Source organism: Stegodyphus dumicola, chromosome 11 (genome assembly GCF_044657685.1).
Source record: "Stegodyphus dumicola isolate Sdum_Otavi_A_Nest chromosome 11, ASM4465768v1".
Lineage (NCBI taxonomy): Eukaryota > Metazoa > Arthropoda > Arachnida > Araneae > Eresidae > Stegodyphus > Stegodyphus dumicola.
In genome coordinates, this window is record NC_140778.1 from 39,159,799 (window position 1) to 39,176,775 (window position 16,977).

Below are 16,977 nucleotides of genomic sequence, written 5' to 3' on the forward strand. Positions count from 1 at the left end.
TCAAATAGGAAAATTTGTTCTAAGCCTAAACTGTTAATTATCAATATAGTTATTCTTGCAAATTTTCTACAAATTTTACCTTTGCGAAGATGTGATCCACATAAGACTGCTGCCATTGCAAATATGCCACCGCCGAGAACTGTTAAGCAAGTGCAATCGCTCGTTCAACCCTGTTCTTGGTATCGTCGACATATTAAAAAAATTTCTCAAATAGTCAAACCGTTAACGGGTTTAACGAAGAAGAAAGCACTGTGGAAGTGGGAAGCATAACAAGAAAATGCTTTCCAAGAGCTGAAATCCAAATTAATTATCCCGCCGATTCTTAAGCAAGCTGATGGAAGGGCATCTTTTATCATTCGCACAGATGCTAGCAATGTAGTCATTGGAGCAGTATTGCTACAAGGGGAGAAAAATGAAGAACACCCTATAGAATATGCCAGCCTCTTGCTGACCTCATGAGAACGAAACTATTCCACCATAGAAAACAAGCCATAGCAGTAGTATGCGCACCCAACAAATTTAGAGGATATGTAGAAAGCCAGTCTATCACAATCACCTCTGACCACCAACTGGTAGGCTCGCAAGATGGACCTTACAAATCCAATCCTACAATCTGACTATCAATTACATTAGTGGACGATTGAACTTTATTATAATAAAATATAAATACGTATGCCAAATTTTCCAAAAAGTCCTGATAAATATTGTACTCTCATCGTAAATATATATGGACTTATAATGTAATGAAAACTGAGTCGGTAAAAGAATGGATTAAATTTAATTTCCCAAAATAAATTGCCCTACTAAAACTAAATAAAATAGATAAGTAATAGTAAAAAAATTGTGTAACAAAATAAATAATGATCTTTCTTAAAATACTGCCCAATAAAACATGTCGAATAATTAAAAATTTACAAGCTTAGAAGCTAAAATCCTAAAAAGATTTCGGAAAATTCGGACGTCGCATATTAAAAACAAGTTTACAAACTACAAGTACAAAGAAAGAGGAGAGACGAAACTGAAGCTAAGAAGTACTTCTTCCCATTCAATAGCGGGGAGGCAATTTTATGGCTTATCCATCACACTAAGGGGAAGCAAACATACTGCCTTAGTCTGGGCCATCTTAGAGAGATTTCAGAAAAAGAAAGTGATTTTTTGGAGGGGTTTGTTGACTGACAACACGGCCATTTTCAAAGCATTTCCTTCCGAGAGGCGGGCTCGTTAATGGGTTAATTGGAAAAGCCGGAGAGAGGAAAAATTAGCAATCGCCTTCGCCGGTAATCGAACCGCGGACCTCTGGAATACCGGCCCAGTGTGCAGAACCACTACACCACGAAGGCACGCTAGGAAGGCGGGAGAAATACCTTATACATTATTTATTTAATAAATCATGGAAAATGAGACAATTTTCTTTAAAAAAAAACTATCAATCCTTTTGCCAATTAATAAAACTAGATCTAGTTGGAATAACTCAGGAGTAGGAGCCCTGATGTGAAATGAAATAATTATATAAACTTCTGGAACTAAGTAACAAATTACATTTAATACTACTTTCCCCTTTGCATCATAACAGAAAAGAACACTATAAGACACTGAAGTAAGTGTTTCTCAAAAGTGAATTTACAAATTACATGACGATTTATCACATCACAATTAATTATCCCTACCATATGGAGACATGTAAATTGAGTCCAACTTACAAACGTTAACATGGTTAGGTTAGGTTAGGTTATTTAATTACGGCAAAGCCTCGAGGGCTATCTGCCTAAGGAAAGGGATGCCTTCGTGGAGGACCTTTCTAAGGGAAATTCCCTCGTATACACGTTACATTTCTCGATGTTGAAATATACAGTACATTGTTAAGATTGTATCGAATTACAACATAGATAAAAATTTACACATGATAGAAGAAAAATTGGGGACATAAAAGAATGTGCCCGAGCAGGATTAGGACTGTAAAAACAAAGATTTGGTGAAAAACAAACTGAAGAAACTATTTAAGCACAGAACCAAGCATTCAAATAATAATAATAATAATGAAAATAAAAAAATAAACTACAATTTACTTCAAAACCACCGCTCTGCCTGAAATAGGCAAAGCAGTTTCATTTAACAACATTCATAACATTACGGATGGTGTGTGCACATTTTTGCAAATTTAAAATATATATATATACCTCAAGAGTATTCGAAAAAACTGGTAAGTGACAAATTTGTTATAATTGTATTCGCAATATTTATAATCTCTTCATGGCATCATCGAATCCAAACATTTTTTCGTTTCACATGGGTTCCCCCAAGAAATTTGAAAATTTAATTTTCCTTAGTATTTAAGTGTCCAAGTTGAATGAATTTATATAAAAGTTAGTAAAGGGTTATCACAGATTTTCTTAAAAATCTATTACAGATAAATCCTAATACTCATCGACGGTAGGAAACGAGAATACCATGCATTTGTTTAGAAACAGAAACGAAATATTTGTGAGATTTACTGCACCATCAAGTTTTAGTTTTGTGTTATTATTCTCTTTAAGTTTGACATAATTTACGTGAATCAACTGGGTACGTAAAATTTTGTCTGAAAACAATGATTTGCATTTTGTTACGAGATATTCTTTTAATTAAAGTTATTTTTTTTATATCAACATGACTGCATTGAATGTGTGCTTTGATTTAATTCCGAAAATTCGCTGATTCTTAAGGCCGTTTGTTTCACACGAACAACTGTTTCGGACAATTTTTATGCCTGGTTTACTATTGAAAGACGGGCGACTTTTTCCCTCATTCCCAAAAAATTTGTAGGTTGTTCGTTTTCAGCCAATCAACCATCAGCTTCGAATACTACCATCTTGTTTGTAATGGGGAACCATTTTCCCCCGTGTTAACCGCAAAGCGATCTACTGTGATTGGCTGTTATGACAAAGCAGAAAAATTGTTCCAAAACAAACCGACGTGTGATAGCAGCCTAAGACCATCAGTATACAAGCAGTGGTAGGGTACGAACTGCGCGAAATTTGATCGAAGATCCCATCCCTCCTCTTATCTAATGCACTAACTGCGCGACGTTTTCCTGTCCCCTCATTCTAAGAACTTGAACTGCCAAGAAGACTGGGTGCTACCAAAAGTCATTTATCGCCATTAATGGGACATTTTATTGAGATTTCAAGCCCATATTTTTTATTTTTAGCTATTCTATTTTTAGTCATTGAAAGCCCGCCAGCGGCCGAGCGTTAAAGTCGCTGAACACTGGTAGTTTGGTCCCAGGTTCGAATCCGGAGAACGGACTGGCTGCATTCCCATGTGTAACGTGTATACGAGTTAGTTTGCCTTAGAAAGTTCTCCACAAAGGCATCCCTTCCCTTAGGGAGATAGCCCTAGTGTGCTTTGCCATAATTAAATAAGCCAAACCAAACCAAACCTTAGTCATTTAAGTTATTTTAAGGTTATTTAACTTTTTTACAAATTCCATATTTTAATACTAGAAACGTTTAAATATTTATTATGTTTTCCAGTTACTCTAGCTGATGTACTTTGGCATACATTTAATTTATAATACGCATTTAATTAATAAATTGATAATTATGAGCGTCTGCAGAATTTTCATATTTAACGAAAAAAAAAAAAAAAAAAAAAAAAAAATCGAACTCCCTTATATTCATATCTTGGGATTTTCAGCTCCCTTTTTATCCATTCCTTTGTCACATATTGTTGCACTGTATTAAAGTTTTCATGTATGCAGAATTTACTTATTTTGTATTGTATTTATGCCAATTGATACTTAAATGATAATTTTTGCAAATTCTTGCATCATAACTCTAGTTAACAGAATATATTTCTAACACCTTGTTAAAGCTTAATCTTCAGCATGCTGCTTATTTTCCAACTTAGTTCCAAGCTGAATTATTTGCAAAATTAATTACTTGAAATTATTTGTTGACAAAGATGGTCGCTAAAGCACGCTAATAAGATTTCTAACTGTTGTAATTTATAATGCAACGAATTCCTGTGATTTATATATAATTAATTTATAATTTTTCAGCAGTATTGAAATTAATAGCAGATACTGATGATGTTAAACATTTAAATTACAATGATTTGGATTGCCATTGCCTTCTTCATTAATGCTTTTATGCTACATTCCTAATATTTCATAATGTCATACAGATAAGTTTAACTCATTCACTAAAAATGTAAATCTCTAATTCAGCCCACTTTTGTTCTTACGTGTGCTGTATCTTCTAATTTCTTTAATATATTGTTCAGCCTAATTTCAAAAGGCCTTACGTGTGTGTGTGATTATGGCAAAGCCTCGAGGGCTATCTGCCTAACTGGAGGGATGCCTTCGTGGAGGACTTTCTAAGAGAAACTGGCTCGTATAAACGTTACGCCCACGAAAACGCCCATGCAGCCAGCCTGTTCGCGGGATTCGAACCTCGGACGAAACTACCAGTGTTCAGCGACTTTACCGCTCGGCCGCTGGTGGGCCCAAAAGGCCTTATGATCAAGCGCAAAAACAACTAAACATTGGTAGTTCGATTCGAGTTTCTAATCCCAGAGGTCTCCCAGCTCTTTCTTTTCTGTACTTATTTATTTTGTAAAAATGTATCGTAAAAAATTCAGTTCATGAAGTAAAAATGCTTTTTTAATTTATTCTTTAAAAATATTGCAAAAATTTTCATCTTAGCATATCGTTTTACAAATCCCTCTAATAAGAAAAATAAGGAAAGAAATTAACTCGGATTCGATGATTGATACCTCGATCCTAATGTAACCTTTTCCAAAAGCATAGAGTTTATATGGATATCAATAAATTAAGGATTATTTCTCCATCTAATTTTTTTAACATGTTTATTCCAGAATTTTCTTTTCACGCTGTAGCGCTTAATCTTATGAGTTTTCTATAATCATTCAATTTCTGTAGCTATTGCAACTTTGCATACTTTCTGACAAATAGTTATATTTTTAACCACTGAATTTTAATTCCTGATGACTATCAGTATATTACTCACTTGTTTCACAAGTGAAAGTACTTATTTTGTACGCAATCTACGTAAAGTAGCAAAAAGCTTCAGTTACGCAGAGCTCCTGATCGATTGCTTTTTTAGATTGAATGAAATTAAGCTTATGTTACTGTTAATTAGTTTGTTATTAATTTAATTATACATTTCTAATTAATTATATGTTCAGATATTTTCAAGTATATTTCACAATTTTTTGCGTGTCAATTTTTAGTTTTTCGTTAAAAAAAAAGCTTTTATTTATTGAGAGGCCTGATTGATTACATTAATTTGCAGTACTGTTTATCAAATTCTTTTCTTTTAGATAAATTTTAGAAAAAACATTTTAGCATAATAATTTAAATTTATTTGCAATTTATACGTCAGTGTTCCAAACTCACAGTAATGTTGTTATAATAGATTTCATGCTACGTTTTTTTCTAATTTAACTGTTAATTTCTGCAAACATTTACATGATTACTTTAATTTTAAAAAATTGTAGCACTCCTTGATACGGAATAATCTTTTGCACGCCAGAGAACTATATTAAATTTTCCAGTCTAGTTCAGACATCATGACTATTATTGATGCAATTTATAAAAAATAAAACTAACTGGTCTGCTTTATAATTATTTAATTTATGATATTATTATTATACATTTTTCTCTAGTATTGTAATTAATGAAAGATGTTTGTAATGCTAATATGTATGTTTTACCAATCTTCTTTGTAAGCTTTCGTATTTATTACTGTTATTCAAGTAATTAGCCTGCTTGTTATATATTCTTTACTTGTTCTTGTGACTGTGATATTTAATTCTATTTGTGTATTTTTATTTTCCTTTTAGCTACAGTTGGCTTCGAAAAGTTAAATTGTAACTCTGTAGACAACGTGGGAAAGAAATTCTGATTCGCACAGTTGGACTGTAGCAGGACGGGAGGGGGTATTTTCATCTGCGCAGTTGCACCCCCCAAGCAGCAATAAAAAGAAAACGTAATTATGGAAATAAAATATTCTACAACGAATTTAATGCCAAGTCTTATAAATAATCAAATCCATAAATTCAAATCTCTGAATTAGTTTAATATCACAGTTTGCAGATTTTTAGAAACGTTACTCATGTTCAGTTTTAATAATAATCCAAATAATCTAAAATTGGACTCAAAACCATTAAAAATCTTAAAATTCTTACAAATGCTTGTCATAATAATGAGTATTATAGTAATGCTAATTTAATGATTGGAAAATGTATTCGCTGGCAGTGAAAGATTGCTTGGACAGCCTCTAGGTTCAGACCACTAGTTTATTATAGGATTTTTGTTTTTTGGAACAATGAAATATTAATTTTTAAGAGATTTTTAATCTAATAAGCTATGGACTTTAATATGCTGTATTATCAGTTCGGAAACCAGGTTTATTTCGTTAATCTGACACTGCGCAAGTAGCATGAGAACCTAATCTGCAAACTATGTCCGCTTGAGATGGGTGAACCTTGTTACAAAGATGAACTGTAAGTGAACACTGAACCTAACGGTTAACATTCAAAATTACCTTAACCTGTTGACGAATTTCAGCCCCTAACACCTATGTAACTGGAATCAGAAAAACAAGTTTGATTAAAATACAAATAAAAGTTCATTAAGCTCTTCTTGTGGTTTATAACAGAAAATATAATACGAATCTGAAACAGTGATTTTTTGCAATCAAAATAGTAGTTTTGGTTACTTATTTTGGTTGTTTGAATCAGATCAAGCCCACGAAATTCATTCTGTTTAGGAGTCACGTTTACGCCTGTCGTTAGCATGCAGTTACATTACAGGTACTGAATACAGATACTTTGCGCATAGACCAGCTACCTCGGGAGTTAGCATTTTTGAGCTGCATACAAGTAGTAAAAGTTCGACTTTTCTCAGTTTCGCTGCCAATTTTGAAGAGGAACACTGTCGGAAGGCATGTATCCCAGCCCTCTTTATCTAGCTGGTGTTTCTCGAGAGGATTTTCGGCTGGCCACATGTATAGAGTGCCCCATGAGTAGTGCAAAGAAAAAATGAGTAAATTTGTAAATGAGTAGTGCAAAGACACTACACCTTTACAAAGTTCTTTTGCCTTCTCTGGAATTCCTACCCGTGCCCTTCGATACGGCAGTCAGCGTCGCTTAGCGTACCCGTCCTCTTCGATACGACAGTCAGCGTTGCTTACCGCTGTCCAGTTTGGGTGTTGTAGAAATAGGATAGCCAAGATGAGTCTGTTTTCTCTTGTAGTTAAATTTTTAACAAAATATAAACAAAAAATTTATTTCATAGTTAAACATCTGATAGGTCTACATTACAGTTACATTCTTACATAGTTTACAAGTAGCACAGCCATTTTCTAATTTTGGCTCTAATATTTAGGTCGACTCTGCAGTTAAACTCTTAAGTAGCTTACAAGTAACTTAACCACTATCCAATTTGAGTCCTCAAATGAATTTATCAGGGACAAACGTTCAGTGAGGTAATGGCGAACATTACACTAGCCGAGCTAAATTCCTACTTCTAAGCTCTCCCACTTGGACATTAATTTTTTTTAATTTTCTGTTTTATTTTGATTTTTGATTAATAATCGCATTTTTGATTAAAGTATTTGCTCTGACCTGCATGCAAACTGATCTGCTCTGAATGCAAACTGATCTGCATTTTGTTACGATATTGTTTTCATTACCATTTTTTTATCAACATGTCTGGAATCAATGTGTGCACTGATTTTATTCCGGAAGTTTCCTGAAACTTCAAAGATGAATATATATGTTGGGATAAAAGTAACACCTAATTATGAAAATAAAATATTCTAACAATGATTGTAGTGAGAATTCACATAAATAATCAAATCTGTATCTTGAAATCTTTGAGTAAAATTTATATCACAGTTTTCAGATTTTCAGATGCATTACTCATGTTAGTTTTTAACAATAATCAAAATAACATAAAATTGGATTCAAAACCATTAAAATCTTAAAATTCCTATAAATCCTTGTCATAATAATTACTGTCATAATAACGCTAATTAAGGGGACTCATACACCTTAGAACCCGTAAGATGTTCGAATAGGTGACTGTTGCAAGAATTGGGATAACTTATTTATTTTAAAAGCAATTACTACTAACTTTTTACAGCTGACTACATAATATAGCTGCTTTCTGAAATAGTAATCAGAAAGTTTGTATTGCCACAAATATTTTTATAACTTAATCCCCTTTGTGACAACATTTTTCGTCATGTTTCCAACTTGCGCGCACAGTTTAAAACATTCTGTTTCATAATTTAATTCCATATTTAATATATAGTTTTTATAACATTTAGAAACTACTGTGAACCTAAAATTCTAAAATTTTCATGTTAAATTTTTATTTTATTTTGGTTAAGTTTATAAAATGTATTTTATTAAAAAAATTTGTAATGTTTTCGTCCATAAAATTTTTCGATATTAAAATATTCATCAGATTATTGGTTCAGTTAGAAAGTAGTGCCCATATAAAGAATTCCATCCAATTTCAAGTATGTACCATTAGCCATTTTTAAAATATCTTGCGCGCAAGGTGGAAACATGGCGAAATATTTTGTCACAAAGCGGATTAAATTACAAAAATATTTGTGGCAACACTAACTTTCTGGTTACTGTTTTCCAAAGCAGCTATATTATGTAGTCAGATGTAAAAGGTTGGAAGTAATTGCTTTAAAAATAAATGATATATCCCAATTCTTGCAACAGTCACATATTCGAAGATCATAAGGGTTTTAAGGTGTATGAGTCCTATTAACTGAATGGAAAATGTATTCGTTGGCCGCGTAAGATTGCTTCAACGGGCTTTAGGTTCAGATTACTGGCTTATAGGATTAGTGTGTTTTCGCATTATGAGATAATAAGTGTTAACAGAGTTTCGGAATAATAGATCGTGGACTCACTTTACTATATTGTATCATCAGTTCGTAAATCACCTTAATTTTGTATACCCTTAAGAACTTTTTAGTATAATCACAAGGCATGTTTTGTAAAAATTCAAATAAGAGTTGATTTAGCTATTCATGTTGGTTATAAGAGAAAATATAACACATATCTAAAACGATTAGATGTTGGATTAAAAATGGTTGTTCATGTTACTAACTTCGTTTGTCTAAATGAAAGCAAACACACGATATTCGTCATGGTAATGATTAAAGATTGCGTCTGTAGTTGGCAAGAAGCTTCGGCGGCATACACGCGAAAGTATGACTTTACTTAATTATGCCCCTCCCAGTTATGAACGAGAACAGCCTAACGGAAGTGATCCGAGATCCTACTAAAACTCTTCCCCTACCGACAACCTCTCGCGAGGTCCTTTGGCTCGCCGCTTGTTTAGGCTGCCCATTCCATGCTGCATATACATTTATAAACATTAATGCCTTCTCTGGGAAATTTTCAGAGGCGTTCGTTACTCATGTTTTTTAATGTTAATCAAATTAATATAAAAGTGGGCTCAAAACCTTTAAAATATAAATATTTCTCTAAATTCTTGCTATAAAACTTAATGTCATATTAATGCTAATTAAGCGAAAATAAAACGTATTCCCTGGCGGTGTAAGATTGCTTCGGCGGCCGCTTGTTTCAGACCACTGGCCTATAGGATTACTACATTTTTGTTCTATGAAATGTTAATTCTTAAAAGAGTTTCAGTCTAATAGATCATGGACTCTAATATGTTGTATCATCATCTCGGAAATCACATTCATTTTGTTAACCTGAGATAGCGCAAAACGCATGGGAAGCTAATTTGCTGTGTTTGCTTGAGTTGGTTAAACCTTTGCAGCGGCAGCGCCAAACAGGCGATACGGACTTAAAAACTGTACAGAAAAGCGCCAATTGGCGAAACAGTAAACCCGTTTGGCAAACCTACAGGCTGACGGGGAGAGAAGAATTTTCCCGGCAGTCAAGCGGAACGACTTCAACAAATGTGTGCGTCTCTGCTTCGCTGAAATATGTGATCTTGTGTACTCGCATCTGTACTGTGCTCTGAATTTCTTAAGCCATTATAATGTACCCGGCAACTGTTACTTTTCCTTATTAAATTTGATTATTAATTGTAACATGTCTATCTTAACTAAGATTTCGGCTTTCCTAGTTAATGTTAGGGATATTTTCGTATGCACGTGTTACTCACACGTACATCACCTTGTTACAAAGCTGACGCATTTCTGAACACTTAACCTAACGGCTAACAAACAAATTATCTTAACTTGTTGAATACTTAGTGCTCTTAATATCTACTTACGTGTAATCACTAACGCATGTTTTGGGAAAATCCAGGTAAATGTTGACTAAAAGCCCTTCTTGTGGTGTACAGCCGAAAATGAACGCCAATCTAAAACGCTAATTTGTTGCAATAAAAATAGCTGTTACTATTATTACTAACTATCTTGGGAACTACTCTTATATGCGCCCTCAGATCGCCAAATGCGGCGACAAATTTACCGACAAATTTTTGGCGAGAAACTCCGCGCTGCCATATTACTATCTAAATTATACTATAAAAATGTAATATTTTTTGTCTACATTTCGAACTTTACTCCTAAAATGTCTCCAAAATCGAGGTTTTCACACATGCAAAAACCGCATTTTGAACACACAATTTAAACTGAAATCCGAAACAAAAACAAAAAAAATTAGATAGCAAAAACGTAAAGTTTCTAACCAAAATATTTTACAAGAATCCATGTACACAGCGATATGTTTTAACTTGAAAAAACATCTACGAATTGCACAACCTAGGCAACGAACGAATCTACAAACTACGCACACCTCGCTTTAATTAAGTAGCATAACAACAATAAATTTTAAAGAATACCATGTACATAGCGTTCTGTTTCAACTTTAAAAAAACATCTACGAATTGCACAATATAGGCACTAAGCACTAATCAACAAAATAAACTAAAATAAATTTCAAACAGTTCCAAAAAAAAACAATAACGACAGAAATTTATACTAAAAAAATGAACATAATATTGTACAAAATAAGAACAAGAATAAAATAACATGCACTTACCATGAATGAATGCTTTTCGAACAGCAGAAATACCAATTTTATACCGCCTTTAACATGCCGCCATGTAATCACTATCGCATTTATATGATAGCCAGACACACCATCCAGAAAATTCATACTACGGTTCACAAATAAATATTCAAAACCTTCTTTCCTAAATCCTTGTAAGATTTCCAGCCATCCGAAAAAATAGTTGTACGAGGCTGAATCCATTCTTTAATACACTTCATCAGCGTTTCCTTATTTCCATCATGCACAGCCGCTAAAACTAATCTTCCAGACCCTCTTGCAACCACGTCTCTCATTGCAACATAGGCCATTTTAAACCACTTCAAAAGAGTTTTCAACGTCAAAAGAATTGCCATACAACACGCAATCGCGCCAAAAACCAGCGCAGAACACATATTGCCACATTTGGTGATCTTAGGGCGCATATAAGAGTACAGTCCTATCTTGTTTGAATTAGATCAATCGAACGAAATTCATGGTGGCAAAAGGCCAAGTTGCGTTTGTCATTGGCGATATCCTTGGGAATCATACAGGTGAGTGCGCGACTATGCTAATTTCTGCCCCCCCCCAATTTTGAATAGCATCGCCATCCCAATGGGAGGAGTCCGAGGGTCTCCCACCCCTCTTTCCATCCCACAACGTATCGTCAAGACATATGCTGCATATTTAGAGCTTGCTACATGTTTAGAGTGCCCCTCAAGTCGGAAGAAACGTCCTTGACCCAGACATTATACATTTACAATCATCCACCATTTCGCCATAATTCCCACCTGCGCCTTCGATACGGCAGTCCGCATCGCTAACCACTGTCCCGGTTGAGTCGCATGAAAATATTATGAGAAATTTGAAACTGTTTTCCCGTTGTTTAAAGTTGAAATATTTAAAAATATAAATTTCATTTCAAGTTAATTATCTGATAGACCTACACTATAGTTAAACACTAACGTAGTTTAGCAGTAGCACAACCACTATGTGATTTTGGCCGCACTGAGTATTAATTTGCAGAACTTTCTGACCTGGGCAGAAAATGTGGCATGAGCAAAGAAGGATATATCATCTCAAAATGTCGGGTTTAGTGATGAATAGTTGTCACAAACTTTCTAAGTGTGAAACTCTTTCGTACTCGTCTGAAACTCAGGATTTCTTTCTTTTATTTTTGAACCCAAAGTTTCAGCTGGAAATGAATGAATGTTTTTCGTTTTTTAAATACAGGCATTCAGCAGATACAGCATAGATACTCTTTTCTGTTTGATGCTTTAAGCAGAGAAGTTCAAGCATTTAGCCACCAAGGACCGCACTGGAAAAAGAAAATATATTTCGGGTTATAATTTTGAATACAAGTACAACGTTGTTAGCTCCGAAATAAGCAAAACAGATAATTACGTAAGTTTCTTTGAAAATTCTCCGGTCTGCTCAGGTTTAATGCTGAAAGAAATTTTTGAACTTCCCTCTAACAGAGAAATGTACGCGTATGACTGCGTTATTTCGAGCTTGCTTAATGTGTGCTTTATATTATACTATATCACAGATATAGAAAACGTAAGTGAATCTCTCATTTACTTTAATCATTCGGCCAGCCGTCGCGAAATATTTATGATGCTGATGGGAAAAAAATAACTATTTCTTACAATACTCTAAATAACTATAACTTACATATTTAAATAATTAAATAATAATATTAATTTATGATTTTTGAATTATTTTACCATTTTACTAGAGATTTTAAACATAAAATTTCTTTTTAAATTTTGGTTGTATTTGCAAAAAATCTTAAAATTAATAAAATTTATTTTCGTATTAAAAAGTAAAGCTACGTATTTCTTACCATTTTTACTGTTACGTTGGTCAAACGTGTTGAAATGCGGAATTTTATCCGTTTATTTGGGCTTGTTTTATCTGGCCATTCCAAATGCATATTTTTTAATCTATTTCTGAGAGCCGAAGGGACGTTCTTTTGAAAGCCAGCCATAAGTCCCGTTCTGTTAAAAGCCAACCATAAGACCCGATCGTAATTTTAAAGTACGTCATCGGAGATGGGTTTTAGTATTTCTCTTCCGCTTCGCACTCTGTTCTTGGGTCTCATTCGCATTGGCTTTGGTCCGCCCATTGGGTGTCCTTGTTTTGATTCTTCGTTGTTAACGCTGTTTTTGAGTGGGTACCTATACACCTCTTGTAATATATTGGGATACACTCAGAGCCACGAAGTGACCTCTTGTTAAAAAAAAGAGTGACCCCGACCTATACATCTCTTATTGCACCATTTCCATATAGAAGCTGTTGGAATGCGAAGGAAAAGGTAATATCGTAGACAGCACTGCGATAGGCCATGGAAGAGCAGAGGTAACGTCGCTGCTTACTTGAAATCATCAGCGAGAGGTTATTAAGGAAGATTTGATTAAATCTCTCTACCATGCTGTCTGACTGGGTATGTTAAGGTATCATTTGGTTTTTCCCGATGCCGAGTACCTTGCAGAGTTCTTTAATTACAGTCGATGCAAAATGTCTTCCTTGAACGGAATATAGCTGCAGAGACACTCCGAATTTGGATAATGCTGTATTTTTTACCTATGAAATAGTGACTGCCCCTTCATCAGGCATAAGATACGCTTCAGGCCACTTGGTGAAGTAGGTACTGAGAACGAGGATTTGCTGCAATCCGCAGTTCGTGGCTGAGGTCACAGGATGTCAAAAGTGATGCGTTCAAATTTGTAACGTTCCAGTTTCTCTCGGCTTCGTTTTTTCGGTACTATCCGACCGGCACAGGCATCGAATGATCAGCACCATTATGATCTATTATACTGAAGCTCTAGGAAATGCTAATTCCTAATTCTGTTAAGAGTTATCATGTTCATGTCTGAGTAAAGAATTAGCTTTCCATAGTACGAAACAAACACGAAACCTAAGATTTTTTTGGTCTGAATCTAGAGACAATTGGACTGATCCTAAACGGCCAGCGAATACATTTTCCATTCAGTTAATTAGCATTATTTTGACATTCATTTTTATCCCACAAATTTAGAGATATTTCGACATTTTAATGGTTTTTATTCCAGTTTTACATTTCCATTAAAAATGAACATGAGTAACAGCTCTGAAAATTTACAAAGTGTGATACAAATCTTATTCAAAGATTTGAAGATACAGATTTTACTATTTATTCCATTACAGTCGTTATTCGAATATTTTATTTTCGTAATATTGTTTTACTTTTGTTGGAACTTGTATAAAGATAATTGAAGTTTGAGGAACTTCTGGCTTTAAATCAATTCGCACATTGACTACAGATCTGTTGTTTATGAAATATAAATACAAAAAAATCTTCTATCGAAATGCAGATCAATGTTTTCACAGTCTGAATCAATTTTCCGTACCTAGCTAAGACACGTAAATTATGTCAGACTTAATTCTGTCATAATTTATATTCATTGTCTGTAACGTATATAAGATTAGTATTAGAATGTAAAAATTGAGTCTTAGTGGTGCGACAAATCTCACAAAACCTTCGTTTCTGTTTCTAAAATAATGTGGAGTATTTTCAGAGTTAAATAATGTGTCTTACTTGCTTTTTATCAGTATTAGCGTGTATCTTTGAAAACGTTTTGTGAACATCTGTGATAATCCTTAATTAGCATTTAAAAAAATGAATAAAATTTATACGGATTGGATTGTCAAATGCTTTGAAATTTTGTTTTTCAAATTAAAAACAAAAAATTCTTAATTTCTTCCTGAAATGCGTCAGACATGGGAACGGGTTTCGAGTCGATGACACAATGGATTTTAAAATTATATATACAAGTTTTGATTACATTATATTATTTAAAATAATATTTAAAAATTCTGTTTACATTTATTACGAAAGGAACCATAACCAATTCTTTACTTACCAGTTTTTTAGTAAACTTGAATGCTATATGTATTTTATAATTTTAAAACATCTCAGCTTAAGAACGTACTGCCGTGCATTTTCTTAAATAAAATCGCGTTGCCTATTGGCAAAGCGGTGGCTATGAAATAAATTGTACCTTTTTGTTCTATTGTTTGGTTATTAGATGTCAAATTGACGGAAATTTGAGGAAATTTCTAAAACTTTTTTCTAAGTATGCATTTCTAACATAGTGCGTAAATGCACATTCTTCAAGTGAAACAAAAACAGTTTGTAGATTTAAAAATGTTTCAAGAATAATTTATTTAGGCTGTGAAAAGCTGAATTATGTTTCCTTTAAGAGAGATTTTCAAAACCCCACACAGGAAGGGTCTGTCAGTTAAAGTTTTAAATAATACTACAAGCTTTCTGATATCCATTCAGATGTTAAATCATGTGTGTTAAGCATGTATATAGTTTTCTCTGGAAAATTTCTAGATTTTTTAATTTCAAGAATGTACATTTCATTCCTTTTTTATTCGACCTGGATAAATCTATAAGCGTTCACCAATTTTACGCCTCATCTGATTGTAGTTCCCCCACTATAAACGAAAAGGGCATGGAATTTAATTTTCCACGCACTCCGATAACTCACGAATCTTCATATTTATTGTTGTATCATAAATTATAATACGACGTTTAGCTTAAGAGAGCTTCTCCTGACGCATGCGCTGTTCGCGTTTATCCGCGCGGTGATGATGACGTAACTGTTTATTACGTATGTATGTATATGTATACCATTCTTATTTTTTCGCCCTTTTTTTTCTGCTGTACGCAACTATGTTTAAGTTAATCTCTGTCATTAAAAATGTTCATTGATATTACAATCTATTTAGGCTCATTTATTTCTTCAATGGTTATGGGCCCAGGAACGTTTCAACTGTGCCTAATTAACAAAATACTTATTTTAAAATGAACATTTTGAAGTTTTCGAGCATTGAACTCTTAAGCCTAATTCAATGCAAGAACTGTTACGTCTAATCAACGGTAAGAACTGATCAGCTTTCAGTTAAGCCTACTTTTATAGCGCTCAATCTTGGGTTTTGGCTGTGAGAGACTGTATTACATTATGTCGCATTTGACTACTATAGAAAAGCTCGGAAAAGATAATTTTGACAGTTGGAAATTACAAATAGAAGCAGTATTGATTAAAAACGACCATTGGGATTATGCAACCGGTAAAGTGCTAAAACCTGCTGAAGGAACCGAGGACGAAAAGAAATGGCTCCAAGCTGATCAAAAAGCTCGTGCATATATAATTCTTGCTATTAATCCTAGTGAACTGTGTCATATAAAGCATTGTGTGACATCAAATGCTGTGTGGAATAAACTCAAAGCCGTATATGAATCGAAAGGACCTGCTAAGAAGGCTACATTATTAAAACAGCTTTTATTTAGAAAAATGGCGGAAACCGAAACGATGTCTGAACATCTGAATAATTTCTTCGAAATAGTTGATAAGCTTAAACAAATGGAAATTGACATAGCTGATGATTTATTAACAATTTTTCTGCTCTATAGTATTCCAGAAAATTTTGAAAATTTTAGATGCGCCATCGAATCAAGAGATGAGTTACCCAGTCCCGAATCTTTGAAAATCAAAATGTTAGAAGAATGGGAAGCAAGAAAAGGGAAAACGTCTCAAGATTCACAGAATGCATATTATACTGATTATAAAAGAAAAAATCAAGAACATAAGAAAAATGAAAAATGGAAGGTAAATTCAAACAAAAATTTTCCAGCTGAAAGAAATTTTCGAAACTTGAAGTGTAATTACTGTTCGAAAATTGGGCACAAGGCATCTGAATGCAGAAAGAAAATATACGCAATCAAATAAGGGAAATCAAGGTTCTATGATGGCTTCTAATTATGAAGAGCAGATTAGCAGTAAACAATGCTTATCAGAAGACCTCCTCATGGTGCTTAGATAGTGGCTGTACATCTCACATGTGCAATGACAGAAGGTTATTTTCAGAATTTCACCCTCGAAC